The sequence below is a fragment of the Anas acuta genome, chromosome 1, assembly GCF_963932015.1.
Source record: "Anas acuta chromosome 1, bAnaAcu1.1, whole genome shotgun sequence".
Taxonomy (NCBI): domain Eukaryota; kingdom Metazoa; phylum Chordata; class Aves; order Anseriformes; family Anatidae; genus Anas; species Anas acuta.
In genome coordinates this window covers 118611581-118629878 of record NC_088979.1, presented here as the reverse complement: position 1 = coordinate 118629878, position 18298 = coordinate 118611581, and the positions used below count along the sequence as shown (strand labels likewise).

Below are 18298 nucleotides of genomic sequence, written 5' to 3'. Positions count from 1 at the left end.
GTTAATTGCTCGCCCTGGCTTTAAATTGGAATTTGAATTTGCAAAATGCTAAAGGTTTATGAGATCTAAATCATGAGGAGCTTAAATTACATTCCTGTGATAAAATATTAATAAATCAATTAAAACATAAGCCGAGTATAATATTACTTTTTTGTAGGAACCTTGAACACAATAATTCATTAGAGTGTGCAGTAACAATTATTGTATCTTTTTTAATTTTCTTTTTTATTAGTTTTTTTTTTTGAACTGGGGAAAAGGCAACATCAGATGGGAACACACCACACAATGGTGGAATATTATCCTGGTACCAAATCTAGTCATCTCCTAGTAACAATGCACATGCATACAAAAGCATCTAAGCAGTCCTAACTGCACACATGGTGTTGTGGTTCACAGATAACCAGATGCGTTCCCTCAAATTTAGGGGTTATTTCCCCCCCCTTCACAATATGGAAAAGAAGGGCAGAAGAAAAGTGATAGTGCTGCTCCTGGTGCTTTTTTCTTTTTCCAGCCCCTTCCCATGCCATTTTATTCTTGTTCTCCTAGTCTCCTTTCCCTTGCTGGGTACAAGATTGGTATGATATCAGTGTCAAAACTTCAAAAATGCATGGAGCTTTCGGTAAAGCTGGCCTGAGTTTTAAGTTGGGGAAACCTAAGCCAGAACTGGATTTTCTTACTAGCTTTTCAGTTCTGTTGTGAGCAGCTCTCACAGCTCTGATCTTTACATAACCCATTTCTGCGTACTATATAAAGAGCACTTCAGGCACAGTATGAAACTTAGTTATTATTTGAGGAAGGAGGTGTTATGCTAGCTCAGCATGCATTTCGTATATGCAAACATTAATACACGAGGAATGCAATTATTATATATACCTGCACACCTCTAGTGCCTGTCAAGGTGCGGATTCCTTAGTCAAGTGCTTTTCACCTTCTGAGAAATGACTGGACTGCATGGCTGCTACAGCTTTGCTTGGGAAAGGGTCTAATTGCTATCATTACATTATTTGTGTTGCATTCTTGAAGCGTTATTTAGTACAAATTACACGCTGCTGCCAAATTGGCAGCTCTGGGGACTGCCGGCTGCTGTGTGGATCCGTAGCGTAGGTGCTGCGTGCTCTGCCCACCCTGCCCTGTGCCCAGGCATCCTCAGCACCTGGTTTTGCCAGAGTATAAAGGTTTTTGACTGGATGAGGGGATTTCAACAGCAGGCCGAGCCGGGCCCTTCTCTCAGGGGATGAGGGGCTGGGGAGGGGTACGCAGCTGCCACCCCCTCTGCCTGCTCGCGGCCTGCAGCCATCTCGCTCGCAGCAGCACGGGGCAGCTGCTGTTGGCCAGCTGAAAGCAGTTAGGGCCAGAGTCAGCTGGGGAACACAGCGAGAGGAGATCCAGGAGCAGGTGGCTGTTGGTGCTCCTCACCACCTGTCCGAGGAACGCTTTGCGGTGCCGCACAGAAGTGATGGCAGGCGCTGGTTTGCCCTGGGCACAGGATCCCACGTGAGGCTCAGGGCCTTCCCCTCCTCATGGTGAGAAGATAACTGGTGGATCTAGGGATCCCACCTCACTGTGCTCTCTCAGGGGTGACTTCATCCTGCAAATAACCTTGACTTTCCACAGACTTCTCTGTTTTGCCATCCCTCTACTAATGAAGCCAGTCAAGGTCCATTGTAGTGATGCAAAATATAATAAAACTGTTTCTTATCACATGTACCATGTCCCTGCTGGTAAGCTCTTCATCAATATTAACAAATTAGTTGTTACTTCTTATATGTATTATCCTCTTTTTAAGAAGGGGATGTAGCGAAAGTCACTTTCCACCAGCTCCCAGGGCATTACAGCAGGCTGGTGTTGGAGATCCCAGTAACCTACGTGCCTTCCAGCAGCCCACCCTCAGGACCTCACCAGAATCAGAGAAATACCAGAGATAACAAGTCCCGTTCATAGGGAAGCAGAAGGAGATTCATTGAGCTTGTTTTATGTAGACCGAGGAGCAGCTATCAGATGTGATTAGCTTCTTGTGGTTACCGCAGTGAGTTGGCATTTAGATCAACAAGCTACAGCTGAAGGCTTCATATCGCCAGGATGGTCTGATCTTCCTTTACTATGATTTTTTACAGAATGGACTGTTGAGATCTCACCTGGTAGTGTTCACTCAGTTTGATTATTGCATTTACTCAGTAGTTTCCATGCTTTACAACTATTTTTTACAACTATTTTTTTAGAGTGTGGCTGAATGTTTGTGAGCATTTCCGTAAATAACTATATATATATATATATAAAAATAAAAATGAATTAGCTGGAGTTAGTGTGTGTGCAGGGAGATGCTCCAGATTTTTCTTGTGTACAGGGACAATTTCCAGCAGAAGCTGAGAAAACTTTTCAAGCTAACTTCTCTTAGTGATATCTTTCTGTTGATCAGAGGAGTTACACTGGGACAGTGCTTTCTCCATGGCGTACTGTCCTGGCTGGGGAGGAAGCAGACTATATACACGAGAGTGTTGGCACCCCCCATTTCAAAGTTGAAAGCAATTTTAGCACTGGGTAATGCCAGCTGCTTGAGAGGGTGAATTGATGCTTATGTACCAGCTCATAAAATGGAGAGGAGGGAGGGGATGGACTGGTCAGTGACAGTGCAGATGATGTACTCTAGCTTTGAGGATCATCCCATCCAAAACCTTCCTGCCCTGCACAGAGATCACAATTCCTTTTTTTTGCTTCTGCCTCGGGAAGACTTCCTTCCTCCTGGACGGCAGCTATTGTCAGAGTTTCCACGTCTGCTGGGGGCACCGAGGTTCTCGCAGACTACGGTAAACATGATTTGGCTCCCGAGCGCTCGTAATCAGGCTTCCTTGCACTGAAACAGAGATTGCTCTATTGCAGTGCCAGGCCTCTAGCAATACCAACTGTTAAATAATAAACAGGCCCTGGTTGTTGGCAGTGCCTCCCCACCCCGCCACCCCTGCCAGCACGCAGTACCCATTTTCTGGGTCTACCTGCCCGCCCGCCTCCTAAAGTGCAGCCCCTCGCCTGTGTTTGGTGGAGGTGGGAAGCAGCACGGAGACATCAGTCTATGTCTAATCTGCTTAGTTTATTATTCTCCTAGGACCTCGGGTGATATAGCAAACATGCAGTGCTTTGGCAGCACTAACAATGGCTGTGCTGTCGTTCTAGATAATATTACAGACTTTTGCCTAATGCATGGGATCCTTTTTTTTTTTCTTTTTTTTTTTTTTTCCTCTGTTCATCTGCGCGTTCTTTAAGGTCTTTTCTTTTTTTGGGGGTGTTGGGGTTGCTGGGAGGGACTGGTTGCTCCTTAAACATCTCTAATTTTTTTTTCCTGTGAATTAAAAATAAAGTAACGTGTTTAACTGGCTTGTTCTTCTGATGGCAGAATGGTATTTATTGTTTTATTGCATTGAGAAGTATTACCCAACCTTTTTTTTTTCTGTACTTCATGGTTAAAATGGGTACTGGAACAATCAATTTCTTTTTTTTTTTTTTTTTTTTTTTTTTTTTTTTTGGTGAATCAAGGGACTCTGTTATGAAAGACAATCTGCCAGTGGGGGAAAAATACTGTAAGTAAGCCCCTGTCCTTCTCTCCATTTTGGAGACTTCTGCAGTTTTCATTTGATTTCCTTGTTACTGTGTACACAGTACACATGTGGAAAACAGTATGTCCTGTTTTATGCATAAGTGAAGTTCAAGAGCTTGGAGATAAGTTAGGAAAAATATTATGATATTGTGAAGAGGAAGAGATTATATTGCAGAGTTAAAATGTAACTGCATGAATAGATTAGAGTGTACATATTAATTTCCCTTTCGTTCTCTAAAACCTTGAATGGAACAAAAGCCAGAATTTTCACTTGGTGGGAGAATAATTTTTTGTAAACCCGTATACGAAATGGATTTTAAACAAAGTATTCTTTGCTTATCCGTACAATTAAAAAGCCCTATATTTGGAGTCAACTGAAACTTATTTTTTTTTTATATCTTTGCACGGTATAGCTGATATTTTTTTTCCATCTGTGAGGGAATTTTCTGAACTGTGGATTAACCATGGTATGGATGAAGACTGAGAAAAGCCTTAATGTTTTCAACAAATATTGTACTATGAAAAGTCTGGTATTTTTGTAATGGTCTGGGGGACATTCCGTCAAAATTTCCTATCAACTCTATTTGAAAATCCACCCTTCTATCATAATTATGGCAGGTGGCAAATAGAAGGGAGCAATTGTAATTAGTACCTGGACTTAGGAGCAGTGCTCTGTCACTAGCTTTTCTTAGCAGTCGTTCCTGTCTACAGCTTTACCATGACCCCAGTTAAAGGGTTTGAGAACCCTTTATTTATTGAAGTCCTTGCTTTATTTATGCTTGGTGTCTAAGAAATGCAAGATGGTGAGGTCTATGAACGATCGATGTTGTTACTTCTTAAAATACATTGTTATATATTATATATCCACTTTACATTATTGAGTTACATTAAATACTCTAGAATCAGGTAGAAAAGTTTGTCTAAATCCTCGGGCCAAATCTTGTCAGATGAGATTTTCAAAATGCCTACTTAACATTAGGAAAACAGCAATATTGGCCTCCCATGGCATTTGTTTTCCTAGCCTACTCGAGCACTTCTGAAAAGTGTGTGATATGTTTGTTGGCTGCTGTTTGGTTAGCTGTTTTATGTTTTTTTTCTTTTTGTCTTTTTTTTTATAATTATTATTATTATTTATTATTATCCCAAAGGCTTTGGCCTGAAGAAGCATCTGGAATTTGACTTGATCTATGTTGACACAGCAGCAAAGATGACTACTGTCTACATTTACTTTACTTGATCTTTATTGACAATCATTTAATTTATTCTTAATAGGAATAAGTTGGAAAGTTGGAGTTTAGTGCTTCTGAAAGCCTTCGGAATATGTGAAATATCAGTAAATTAACTTTCTGGTTAAGATTTTCTTTCTTTCTGAAAGGTGCAGAATTAACATAGTTTGAGTGTTTTTTTAATTTCGTAAGAATATTGAAGCAATGCCAACAGATAATTTTTAGGAGGCTAAAACAGGGCAGCTACAGGTATGCAGGGAGAGGCAGTGCACTCAGGAGATTAATGAAGTGCCTTTGCAGCTGCTATTGTAGAAGCTGGAAGCCTTGTTTCATTAAGCAGAAAAATAAACTACAGAAACAGAAGACTCCCTCTCCTTCTTTCTAAAAGTGTTTCCTTTCTTAAAATGCACATTTTAATCCAGTGGGAAGAGTCTTTTCTTACTGCTGACATACTCCTTAAATCATATTGTTTTCAGGCAGTAGGTAGAGTGTGTAGATGAGTGACATTTGCTTGTAACTGTAACTAAAACATAGTTTTAGTGACATCAAGAAAAAATTATTGCATTTATAAGCTGAGCCATTTTCAGCAGGTAGAAGGAAACCTCAGAACTAGGGGTAGCAACCGAACATCTCTTACCCCTTGCGGTGCCTGTGGCTGTACCACCTTGGGGTGTGATTTATTTAGCAAAGGCAGTTGTCTTGGTCAGTAATTGGTCAAGGGAATTGCCGGGATGAAATGCAGGGAGCTGTAAAAGTGGTTCAGTAGGTGGTGCTATTCCCTTGAAGCCAGTTCCGATGCTGTGCCCAGCAGTATATTTGGAGGGAGGGGGTCTATGTTCCACAGGTTTAGCCTTCAGATAGGACCTGAAAAGCTGTAGTTTGTTGCAATACAAATCTCACTTGTGTTTTTTGTTAGCTGTAGTAGTATTCTTAGATGTGTATTTGAACTCTTGGGAGTGTGGGGGTGGGAAATGCAACAGAGGATAAAAGTGATTTCAGAGTCATGTCATACATACTTGAACCTGAAGCTCGAAGCAAATTTCACGATCTGAGGGATCCAGGAGTCATAACTGAAAAGAAGAAGGGAGGAAAAAAAAAAAAAAAGAAAATGTTACATGTAACAAATCAACGGCTGCAAAAGGGAGATTTTTTTCCTAGCTGTGTGGATAGCATTCTTTCAGGTAGCATCAAATTTGGCTTCAAGAACAAAGCAGAGTTGAATCTAGAAGCAGACTCAGTGAGAACTGCAAACATTCCAGAGCTGGGAGTTGCTTGAATGTGAGCTCTCAGCGATGGCTCTCCACTGAGCTATGTGCTAGTGAAATAACTAACAAAGAAAGCACCGCATTTTTCAGAAGCCATGAGCAGTATCTTTCCGAGCTGCCTCCAGACGTCAGAATTTTATTTTATTTTTTTTTTAAGAAATCTTCAGAACCAGCACAACTGATTGTGTGGTGCTGGGTGTATACAGACCCTTCTGTGAGAGGACTGTTTGTTAAGGTTGCTCAGAAAGAAGAACGGTCTATTTGCAAGTTGCATAAAAATATATAATCAGAAACTTCCTCTCATATGGTTTGAGGTCAGAAAGGACCATTAGATCATTTGCTTTGACATTCTGTGTCACACGTTGTTATATTTGACCAGCCATTTCTGACTTGAACCCGGTTATGTGCACACACAGCATCTCTCCATCTTGAAGCCATCAGGAGGTTAAAGCTCCTCCCTTCCATTGGTAGTTTTGTCCCGATGGCTAATTCCCTTGCTGTTTCAAAATGTGGGATTCGTTTCTGGTTCGATTTGACTTTTTCTTTCTTTCTTGGCTTTGCGTTCCAGACTTTGGTTCTTGTTATGCCTTTCTTCACCCAATTGAAGATCCCTTCCGAAAACAATACAACAAAGAAAAGTAAAAACGCCTTCCCAAGCCTACCCACTACCTCCTGTTTATGCCTCCAGGGATTGTGTTTAGCCATCTTTACCACATTGCACTGGGTGTTCTTGTTCAGTTGTTTGTTCGTTGTGACCTCTAAATCCTTTTTGGAGCTGCTCTCTTCCAGGATGTAGCACGTTCCCCACGCCCGATGCTGTAGATACAATATATGTTCCTTTTTCTTAAGCATATGCCAAGCTTAAAAAGTGTGTTATTTGAAGGAGCTGCAGTTGGTGCAATGACTGATTCTCCCCACCCACAGATGCCCTGTTCTGCTGATCTTTTGTCAGTCAACCTGTCTTCGTGTCACCTAGAGACTTTTCTCAGCAGTGCTTTTATAATGTAGGAGTCATTGTTCTAAATGCTGAATAATGTTGGGGGCTATTACTGTTTTTACCTAAATCTTACTCAATGCCTCCGTATGAAGATCCCCCAAGTAACTTTTTTCTGAGGGTTTTCCATTAGCTAGCTGTTAAGCCCTTCCACATGTGCTTTCGTTGGCAAAATTGGATTCTGTGCAGCTAGTACTGAGTCAAGTGCTTGTGAAACTGTAAGTGTATCGCATTTATGCTGTTATGTTCAGTAAACACGTATGCTTACCAAAGAATGAAATCAGGTTTCTTTGACGAGCTATCTTCCATCATAATGCCATGGTGACTGGCATTAATTATATTCCTATCTTTATCGATAAATTCACTCTTGGCATATGTGGGTGCAACTTCATCTTTGTCAGTGGAATTGTACGTTTTGCTTGTCTAAAGTATATTTGAATGAGCTTGTATTTAAGAAAAAAAAAAGTAGCAAAGCAAAAACCAGCAAAAATGGGAACAGCAATATAAGCAAGAGTACCTTAATGTTTGGAGAAGCAAGTCTGTAACTTCTTTGTGTGGCTGTGAATGGAATACACTGGTCCCAGTGACTGCAGGCGGAGTGGGGAAGGTCTCTAACTGGACCTTTAATCTACCAAAAGGCATGTGGAACTTCTTACAAAAGTTAGTGCTGGATCTGAATTCTTCCTGTATCTTGCATAAAGCATGTGCTATGTGGGCATCTATGCTGTACTCCCACTCTCCTCCCTTGTTTGTACTAAAGCTCAAAGTAAAGTTTGATTTTCCTCAGCTGGCCTCCTTTCACAATGGAGACCTAGAGGGAAAATTCTCAAAAGTACAGCAGAGTTGTAGGTGTGATGAGATGGCTGTGAAGCAGCTGTTCTGATTTGGAGGTGGGAGGTTGATGTCTCCTGTAAACATCTCAGCCTTCCTTTCAGATAGCTTGAGACATGATTTCCATGCCCTGTCCCCCCCAGTCAGGTCTTACGATGTTTTTCACGTTAAACAAACCCTATTTTGTCTAGGAAGCCTCAAATGTCTTCCATTTACATTAGTCTCCAAATGAAAAATATTGAAGGGCTTTGCAACCAAGATGCATGGATGATTGCAGTTGCTTCTGTATAGCATATAGAAATTTTCAAGGTAGGGATGAGAGTTGTGTGTACAGACGTATTCTAATCACACATAAAATAAACGTGTCAATTTTATTTTGTCTCTAGGGCGTGGAAACTTGGCCAAAATTGGGCTGGAATGGATGGAGGGGGGGAAAAAGAGAATTAGAGTACACAAGAATGACCTACTTAAAAAAATTAAATCGGAAAAAAAGACTAATGGCTTGTAGCTATGGGATAATGGAATTTGGGACACTGGTGACTACTTCATCCTAATCTTACTTTTAATTGACAACAAAGATGTTTGTGCTTTGTTATGGAAGGACCTTGTGATCAACATACCGTTGTGTGAAACATCCTTTTTAAGAAGCTGTTCAGAGTGAATAGCTCAGGATTTCAGTGTTCAGGACTGGGATTTTCATTTGGATCCATTTGTATTACCACTTGTATTATGTTCTGAGGGAAGTTCACTCTGATTTAAAAGAAGTTTCGTACCTCAAAAAATAAAATAAAAATAAATCTCTACTTCCTTTCTAAACACTTAAACTTCTTCCTGTCCAAAAGAGTGAAGGTCAATATTTTTCATGGGTATTGTGTGGCAGGTTAAGGTTATCCCTACTGAAAATATTTGGGGTTGGGACTCCTGTGTGATGCAAGGGACTGTTGTTTCTGATCCATCCCTTTTGGGTGTTACTGTGATACAAATATTTTAATTTGCATAACATATAGGTTGGAGAAGTTGAAACAGAATTTAAGTGATCTCAGTGTTGTAATAGGTAAAATTCATGAGTTTCAAGCCCACTCTTTTAGAATCATAGAATCATAGAATATCCTGAGTTGGAAGGGACCCTTAAGGATCATCAAGTCCAACACAGGTCTACCCAAGTTCAGACCATGTGACTAAGTGCACAGTCCAATCTCTTCTTAAATTCAGTCAGGCTCGGTGCAGTGACCACTTCCCTGGGGAGCCTGTTCCAGTGTGCAACCACTCTCTCTGTGAAGAACCCCCTCCTGATGTCAAGCCTAAACTTCCCCTGCCTCAGCTGGGAACACTAGGCTGTTATTTTACTTAGTAGCTGTATTCTGAAAGTTAATGAAAGCCTTCTGTTTTCAGGAGAAGATGCCTTTACAACGAAGCGCTTAGCAATAAACCATTTGAAATAGCATTTTTTAGCTTACTACAGTTTTTCACCCTCTAATTTATTACCATTTTCTTATTCCTGATGAAAGTGGCATTTTATGTCTTAGCAGTTTATCTGTAAATTCAGTCTGCAAGCCCTTCTATCTTAAAAGTTCGTAGTAGTTTTGGTGCATACTACGTGCCCTGGGGAGCCTGAACGATATATTAAAATCCCCACCCTTCATCCCCTTCCAAATACGACAATCAGGATTCAAAGTGAGAATAATTACAGCTGTGCAGTTACAGCACTTCTGAAAGACAGGGTAATATGAAGACTCCAGAGGAAATGTTAACAATTCTAATAGTTTTTCATAAAAGACAGAGAGACACTGTCAAACCAGAGGTTTAAACAAAGAATAGGTTGTTAAAAATAAAATAAAATTTAAAAAAAAAAAAGAGACTTCAAGGCCATGAGGGGCCAGCTGAACCTTAGCACAAAGTATAAGCAGCCAAAAAGTTCTTGTCTAAAACATTGATGTCTTGCTAGCAAAAGGAGACATGTCTATTATCTGCCCCACTAGATAAGTCACAAGGGGACACCAAGGAAAGAAATAAATCTTTCACTACCTTTCTCTGAAATACTAAATTAAGGTTAGTGGCTACGTTTAACAAAGGAAGAAGTGTTTCATCTGTGCTGCACGGAGTGAACTATTAGCAGGACTGCTGCATTTGTACAAACGGAACGACGTGCTGTTGTCCGTCATCTTTCTCTTTCTCCTTTTTATCCTCATTTTGAATAATTCATGGAAAAAAATGATCACTTCATAATGCCACAAACTCACAGCAGGCAAAACTAATTTTACATGATATGAAAACAGATTTTATTTATTTAAGAGTAATATTTAAAGAAAACAACAACTTTTTTGACACCAGCTGCTGGGAAATAAATAGAATATTTTATGACAGAAAAAAAAATAAAAATCTAAATGCGTTAAAAGCTGTTCCTGAGAGATGGATTAAAAAAATAAAATATAGAAATTGAGCAGATAAATTTAAACGTATCGGTCACTGATGTATTTCTGATCTTTAAGGGAGGGAAGGATAGCTTGCCGTTCCTGCAGCACACTCAGAGGAATGGTGAGTTGTACACAAGATGGTTTCTGGATAGCTGGTCTCTGTGTGCTGCTCAGGTGACAATTTGGAGGACCTTTTCTATCCTCCAGACCAGATGTTTTTTTTTTCCAAGTGCCTGTTACACAAGAAACAAGCTTCTCTCTTTTTTTTGTGTGTGTGTCTAGTTTTTCCATATCTGAGCTCAGCTCTTAAAGTAGGAGGGAACACTGAAGAACTGGGATGCGATGTTAAGCTACAGCTTTTTTTCCTTGAGATGGTTTGTGAGTGCAACAAGAAGTATTCTGGAGGGGAAAAAGGAGGAGAAAAGAAAAAAAAAAAATCTGTTAATGGTGCTGTGGGCTGCTTTTCCTTTGCTCTCTGGAGTAAGAGGACTGAGAGCTGCTGTACAACGCCAGGGGAACGGCGCCGTGCGGTGCCAAGCTCTAGCGCCTCTCCCCGCGGTGCAATGAGGTGGCTGGAGTTGGGCTGAGGATGGATGGGCTGGGTGCCATGGGCGGGCCTGGGTTTAATCGGGGATGTACGAGAGTCCAAGGATCCGTCCATGCACGGCGAGGGGAGGAGGGGATGGGGAACAGGAGGAAGGCTGTGCCATCGTTTCAGTTCAAAAGCAGGGGGAACGAATGCCCTCGGTAATGTAAGTGCTGTTGACTGCGTTTTCATGTAAAATTGTTTAACTTAAAAACTCTTAGTGACAGAGGGAATGTAAATTTGAGGCTGAGAGCCTGAGTCATTGGCAGAAGTTTATTATTATCCCTGATAACAGCTGAATTCCAGCCTTCCTGCGTGCTATAAAATGGGGCAGTTTTGTCTATTATTGGCGCCGCGTGCACCGCTATACTTACGGGTTTGTCAGCAGTTCAACTCTAAGCCCCTATTTTCACGGGTTTATAACTTGACTGTTAAAAATTCACTCTGGGCTGAGACTTGGCACGTGAGACGAAGTCTCGGCAAGTTATGCTGAAACTTAGGCTGTCCTCGTGCAGCTTCATGACGTTCAAGCACACTTGGTGTTCAAAAGGCAGGAGGGAGAGAGGGCGGGGTCCCAGCTTTTTGTGCCTTTGGAAAACGGCACTGTGGTTGCTTAGTGGCATGCTTAGAAGGACCGATGTTCTCGCACACGTCTCAGACCTGAGAGGACTTGCATCTAAATTGTGTGTAACTCATCTCTTCTCATTCTTTCTAGTTTTACATGGAGAGAATCCATCTAGCTATTTCTGTGGGTTTGTTTGAAGGGGAGTTAAGTGCCCTGCTGTTTTGCTGCACCTTAAGGTTTAAATACCATTTAACCAGCTCCCATTAATAAGTTAATATTTGTGTGGAGCTTGGGCAATATAACATATTCAAAGTACACGAAGTAGATGGTTATTCAAGACCTCTAGAAAATATATTTTCGAAGAGGTGGATTTCAAGGCTGTAACACAGTTGTAACTGTTGGCTGGTTATAAAGATGCAACCTTTGCTCCAATCCAAGGTAACTTGGTACAAGGCATGCTGTAATCGTGCGAAGAGCACTGTTTGGTGGTTTTGTGAGCTCTGGTTTCTCAAGGTATGTGGATCAGCTTTGTGTTTTGTGGTTGTTTTTTTTTGTGTTTGTTTTTTTTTGTTTGTTTGTTTGTTTTAAGGGGTGTTCATTTTGCAAACTGATCAGATGCTTTTATGGAGTTGCAATCTTGAAAATAATGATATCATGTTATTTTTTGATTTTCCAGCTGGTCAAGGTGACCAGGGAGTACCTTTGCTGCAAATTGGCAAGAATTCTTTAAACAAGCAACAAGGAAACAAATAGTGGTGACTATTCATGTGATTATTCAGATTTATAAGTAGGTAGGTTTGGCTGTGAAATCTAAATTGTCTTGTGAAAATGGACCTGTCTATATGTCAGGATCAAAAGTATGGGCAAAATATTACAAAAGAGAAGGTCTGTTGGGGGAACACTGAGGGGCAAAGGTTATATATATCTAGAGAGAGAGAGATCCGTTTGTTGAAATTCAGCTTCTGACCTGTATGGGAAGATGCTGCTTGTCTTGTTATAAGGAATAAATACAACTATGTATTTGAAAGAAAATTTGTCCATACTTTGTCCATATGCTTTTCAGCACTTGTCCCATAGGGGATCTAATTCTTGGCTTCGATCCAGTGATTAAAGAACAGTACTAGAGAGGTGAAATCTGTCCAGTAAAACAAATTTTCTTGTCTTATGCAATCATAAATTCTGGATTTTCATACACGGCAGTGTTCTGGATTTACTCTATATCTAAGATCAAAATATGGTTAGCTATCTAAAATGTGGGAGTTTAATTAACTTTGTGCTACAAGGTAGCAGTTTGTTGGCATAGACCTTCTTTAGCTGAGGTCATAGGATCTGTCCGCCAGCATCCTCGCCTGCAAAAAAAAATTTCATTATCTTAAAATCCCCCACTCTTGGTGGATGACTCTCATACCTATCCAAGATTATCTCAGGGGAAAACGTTAAATACAGTCCTCTGGGATTGGCTAACAAATATTTAAATGTCTTACTGCAGTGGAAATAGAAAATCCACGTAACGAATTGTAATTAGCAAAGAGGCTGAGGTCCATCATCTGGAACTAACTTTTTGCTAAACTTTAGATGAATTCAGGCACTGTTGGCAGAGCTTGTGAAAAGGTCAAGGGGGTGCATAACTGATAGAGTTCTGTATGATCAGTCTTTGAGGTCTCAGTTTAAAAAGCATCATTAACTCAGTGTTACCTTTCAGTGCCTTTCTAAAATCTTTCATTTTAGACGAGAGGCCTGCGTGCAGAATTTAAGAGGCTTATTCTCTTACACAGAAATAATGCTGCTAAGCTGCTAGAAATCTCAGCAGCTTAATATAAATGTTCAAATAAAAAGTTAGTATTTTAACTGTATAACCTTCAAATATAATTAATAATGAAATCCTAAGCAGGAGCCTAGGGGAAAGCATTTGGATTCTTTCTATTTGTGGAATAGGTGCAGGTCTCTAGTGTGCAGTTGAAAATAGGGACTAAATATGAGCTCGATGATTTGGAATTCACTAATGTGCACTGCCGAATACAGCCAGAGTTGGGATATAAAGTAGAGCACAGGAGAAAAAGAAAACAGAAGGACTGGGGCCACCAACTTCACACTCGGATAAAATTTCAAACTTTTGTACCAGTTGGAGGTACTCAGACGCGGAGCTTTTCACATTTGCCCTGAGGATCAAATTGTGTCGTTCTGCCAGTGCAGGAGACAGTATGTTATTTGTCTTCACTCCCTTTCTGGACCACCCAAATAATTATTCCAGAATATAATTATGGGAAACAAAAATCACAGTAAGAGAATGTGTCGTGACCACCTGCAACAAGAACCTGTAATGATTTCTAACGCAGCAAGGTGCTTTCAAGAAATCAGTACTTGAGCTCTGCAGCAGTCTTAGTTATAAACAGGAGCCATTTGATTGCGTGCCAAAATTTTGGCCTCAGTAATGAAATAATCATAGAGGTAAACTGTCTGCAGGTACTTCAAATGTGCAGGATGTCCGAACAGCATTCCTCCAGAGTGCAGGTGGGAAAAGCAGAAGCCTTGAAAATGACTCTGTTTTGTTTCAGGTTTTCCAGCTTCTTTAGGCAGCTTGCAGCACATGCAGTAGGCCTGATTAAGGTATAAATGAGGGTCAAATTGTGGGTTACTGCATTGAAATCCCTGGAGACACATGATTATAAAGAAGATGCAAGGAGAAAATAAAGTTCTGTGTGCACAGTAGACAGTATTTACACACTGCTGTCATGCCGTGAGGTCTGAGGTATTGTGGTTATTTCCTATGTAGGTATCAGTTGCCATTTTAGTGACAGCCTCTGGAGAAGTGATAGCATTGGCTAATGGAGCAATCATACTACTTGTTGAAGAAGAAAGATATTTTTAGACTTGTCTTCTATGATAACCCCTTGAAATGGCTGCTGATGCCTAAAAGGGAAAGCACAGAAATCAAACAGGTAGAAGCAAAAATCTCATAAAACGTGAAAAGGACACTGCAACCTAACACACAGTCTACTCTTGCAGATTCTCCCACCTGCAGCACAGCATCTGCTAGAATTAGGGCTGCATTTTGATTTTGAGGCCACCTTCCATCTTGCAGACCGTGTCATGTTGCACCTTCTCCATTCCCATATAGCGGCTACCTCATCCCTCTTGGCATCTTTGCTGCTGTGGCTGGAACCCAGCTTCTTGTGAGGGTCTGGGGTAGCTGTAAGAGAATTGCTCTTCTACGTTGCATTTTACTTGGGGGGAAAAGAATTGAACACACCACTGAAAATACTTGCTTGTCTGTATGTAGCCTATTGCTAACCCATTCATTAACGCTTCCGGATTATGCTGTCTTTCCCCCACCTCAAGCAACTGAAGGGTGTACTAATGAATGACTATTTAACAGCTTCAGATTGTTTATGCAGTCTTGAGGTCTTTTATGTAACCCTTCCCAAGTGATTGTGTCTAAATGTGCCTTGTGCAATTAACACATTGTTATTCTTTGTTATTTGAAGCCAGAAGCTGACCAATGGGAAGCTGCAGAAACTGAAATACAGTGGAAATCAATTTTTCCCTTTAATCCAGATTACAATAATGTCCTTGACATCTTTTGAGACATCAGCAGATAAAGATAGGAGATTCCTAAAATCCTAGGAGATCCCACTAATCACATATTTTAGTTTTGTTTGAGATCCTTCATTCTCTTTCACAATGTTTGTTAAACCTCACAGAATCTCCATAGGGCATACAAATCATTCATTTTAGCCAAAATAAAATGGTAAGTACTTAACAGATCTGGAATGCAGATCTAGTATTCGGACATCTTTAGCTGTTGATTGAAAGCAGAAAATTTATTTATTTACTCGTCAATATAGCACTTCTTGGTGACACATCTCCCATCTCAAGAAGACTTCTACTCAAAGGTGGTTCCCCACCACCACCCCAGGACTGTGGAAAGGTGGTAGAGGAAAAGAATGCATTTCCAGTAATTTTCAAAAAAAAAAAAAATAATAATAATTCAGTGAGCATGGGAATTCATGAGTCAAGGTGTGAACTGAAAGGTGTGAACTGGTACTGCTGTTCTTGTCTGGGGGAATTTTAGTGTCTCTTTCTACCCCCTATTTTGTATGAAGGTAGTAGGAATAAGATTTTTTTTTTTATTCATGGTTATTCTCTTCTAGCATATTTTCTTGAAATTGGTGTATTTATGTAAAAGATAATTAGGGAGAGGATATATCCAGACAGCACACTTTTAGCCTGAAGAAAACCAAGAGAAAAAACTGGTGTCCAGAGATGGATATCCTTAGTTATTCCAGGTTTAACCAATGATTTGGTCTATGACCTTTGGCAAACCACTTGTCTCTTTATGCTTGATAAAGATTGATTGATTGAATTGATCTTCTCATGGGATGAAGGCCATTTTCAGATTGCTGATTGAGGCTCTCAGAGTTCTTTATTGCAAAATACCGAGAGGGTAGAAGATAATGGTAAACAGTCTGTCAGTATTTTCTTAAGATATGCTAACATATATCTTGAAAATGATTCATACTGAAAGGTTTGATCAGGTTCTGCTGATTGAATAATGCAGCTGAAAATGTTTCTCTGAATTAAGGAGTGCTTGGAGTATGGTCTGAAACGTCTGAAGAAAGGAGACCTAAAGGCAGTTATGGGTTTGGAGATGTTCACCTGAACTTTTACTTTCCATTAATAAAACAATCTCCCAGAAAGATGGAGGGTTTTAACTCTTCATGTGCTATCTATGACTTGCTGTCAATTGAAATTTGCCATAAGAGAAACAGACTATATAAGTTTACTTGCTTGGGTTTTTGTTTGTTTTGTTTTTCTCCTTATCACTGGCAAACCTATGACAAGAAAAGCATCAAGGTATCTTTTTCATTCCTTTCATCTACCTAATGTATGCTAGAGCCAATTCCTTCCCCTCTCTCTTTTTCTATTATTTGATAATGTGATGCAACATGTGACCAGTGTAGTGGGAAGCCAGGTATCAGCATCAGTTATAACAAATTCAAGTGCTCCTCAGGTTTTTAGCGCCCAGCCTATTGTGTCCAGTGTATTGCTTGATTAGACAAGTTGGTAGCCTATAATTTACTCATTAAAATCAGTCCACTGTGGAGCTTGCCTTACAGCTTTCCTGCTGCTGCTTTTGGGGGAGGCTTCAGGGACTTGTCCTTCCTCCCTATTGTTGCAGCTAAATATGTGCACATGTCAGGGAATGGGATATTTCTGTGATGGGAGCTTTAGGAAGACTGGTAAATCAGGCCAGTGTAAAGCTTAAAAGCAAATCTTTATAAGACGCTGGCGTTCATTAACAATGCATATAGGCACTGGTTAGTTCTTAGTCATTATTAATTACTCTCACTGCATATTCAAACAGTCAGTGCTTAGCAATCACATCCTCCATTAGCTACAAGCATACAATACCACAGTTTAATACCTGCTAGTTGTCCTACAGTCCCCGGTGATCTTAGGTCAAGGTCATCAAAGTTGAGAGCTTCTTTATGAGGGAATCAACCTCTTCATTCTTCATTTTCAGTTGCTCTTACTCGTGGTTTTTATGCTTCTTGGCCCTCTTCCTGCTCAAAAGGGGGATAGTTTCATCTGCTCTCAGTGCTACCTTATTTTTAGGGTAAGCACTTGCTGAGTTGGTGTGGGAGCTGTCATCTTTAATGCTCCTTGGGGGGGCAGGATAGTAAGAATAACAGGTACAGTTCTGCAAGAAGATAGTTTATTGTTCGTAGCTTTTATTTGTCCATTGTGTGATCTCTCAGAGCCCATAATGATTCTGATTAACTGAGTTTGTTATCAAAGTTAAAGGATGCATGGGTATTGCTTTGTTCATTCAGAGTTTGAGCTCTGTATGAGCATCAGGCATGAGGATGAGCGTTTGATCTATCATAAATTTGACCTTTCCTGATCATGTAATGAAAGGGATGGTGCTTTCAGAATTTGCTATAAAGCTTTGTAAAAGGGAGAGGATCTTCAGTGAATATTAGCCAACAGACATTATGCAAGAAATCTCTCTGATCATTGCTCAGAAGTTACATTTGGCTATGCCAGATTACACCTAATATATTTCCTCCCTCCCCCCGCCCCGGGCCTTGTCTTATTTTTACCAACAGTTATTAACAGAGGCCCAACTTGTCCCATTTGTCAAAAAATAATGGGAGACTGGAATGTGACAAAGACCACATAAGGATGTCTTCATAAATAAGGTGTGAAGCCCTTGAGCTCTGTAGCCTTTGTCTATAGTGAAGAAAAATAGAAGGATGCTTCTGGGCATCTCTATGGAAAAGGAGGAGGGTGGGTAGGAGCTTACCACTGGGTAGTTCACATGGTGTTGCTCACACGGTGTCAGTCTTAAATACAGACTACAGCACTGACTATGAAGAGGTGGTTAAAAACTACAGAAGTCGTAGTTCAGAAAGGGTCCTAGACCCTATTTATTGTCTTTGCGTGGTTGTTTGGTTTAGGTCAAGCAGCGAGGACTGCTGTTTTGGTTCTCGGTGCACGTCCCACTTGGCATGGCGTGACATGACATTATGAAGAACCGTGCTACTTGATTGCAAGAAGAGATCTGCAATATGATTCACTTCATTATACTGCTTCTCTTCACCCTTGGCACTAAACCTGGAGTGCATTGTTTTAGCTTTTAATCTTCTGCTAATGGTACTGATATTCAAGGTTGAGCAATAGTAACAGTTATCTGTAGGAGTTTCACTGGCAGGAGTGCTATTTCAGTTCTCGGATAGAAGTGAGCTGTGTTTTGGATCTTTGTACTTTAATCTCCATTTGAAAGAGTTCAGTATGATGAGTAAAGAAGGATCAGATTGTCTTTCT

At 40.4% G+C, this 18298-nt stretch overlaps 1 protein-coding gene across 43 annotated transcripts in view; it reads left to right on the top strand.

The window, feature by feature from the left end:
- ZBTB20 (zinc finger and BTB domain containing 20) overlaps positions 1-18298 on the top strand; it is a 526186-nt gene that overhangs the window by 155214 nt on the left and 352674 nt on the right. For 2 of the 43 annotated variants that reach the window (XM_068697535.1, XM_068697502.1), the window contains exon 1: positions 12147-12261. The exons of 39 other annotated variants lie outside the window; for them this stretch is intronic. The gene's annotated coding sequence lies outside the window, so the exon portion shown is untranslated. Of the gene's footprint in view, positions 1-11049; positions 11072-11924; positions 11984-12146; positions 12262-18298 lie in introns of those variants that run through there. 2 more of the 43 variants (XM_068697511.1, XM_068697492.1) reach the window with 2 other exon arrangements.